The following is an 877-nucleotide window of genomic DNA, read 5'->3' on the forward strand; positions in this document are numbered from 1 at the left end:
ACTCCTCTCCTTTGGGCATGCTATTGTTTTTCATCAAGCCCTCACAATTCTGCAATTTTTTATAACCGCACAAATTTCGTAAGAATCCAAAACATTTGGATCAACTTCATACTTCAACTTTTAGATTTAGATTGGTCAATTTAGTTCCTCAACTTTTATTTCTGGGTCAAACTCGTCTTTATGCTGATACGTGGCTCCAAATTGGTATGAGACTAATACAAAAGGTCCATTTTATCCTTATTTATTTTCTCTTTTCAATTTTTACCTTTAGAATTATAATAACGTATGATCCAAAATAAATGTGAAGATGCATATGTTTGCCGAGGGAGTATGAATGCATGCATGGAGCATGTATAACGTACCACGAGTATGTGAGCATATGTTGATTTTAGAACATGCCCACACACACATTGAGTTGTATATATACCAAAAGAATATCAGTAAATACTTGTTTGAGTATATATATTTTGCCTATCAAATTCGTATGAGCACATGCATGCATGAATGACTTTAAAGAGTACGGGTACATACACTTTTTAGAAACCATATTTTGTATCAGTTTAAAGAATATATTATTACTTGTATGTATTAAGGGAGCATGAGCATATACATGTTTGACCTAGATGAGCCAAGGGCCAAATGGACTTTTTGCATTAATTTTATGCTAACATAGAGCACCACATCAACACAAGGACGGGTTTGACCCAAAAATGAAAGTTGAGGGACTAAATTGACCAATCTATAAGTTGAGAGACGAAGTTGACCCTCTGTGCAAAGTTCAGGGACTAAAGTGCCTATTTTCCCAGTTAGAGGGTTTGATGAGTGTAGTCTGATCAGCCACTGGTATCAGATCTATTGCACGTCGGGCATAGCATGG

This window comes from Setaria italica, unplaced genomic scaffold, assembly GCF_000263155.2.
Source record: "Setaria italica strain Yugu1 unplaced genomic scaffold, Setaria_italica_v2.0 scaffold_209, whole genome shotgun sequence".
NCBI lineage: Eukaryota > Viridiplantae > Streptophyta > Magnoliopsida > Poales > Poaceae > Setaria > Setaria italica.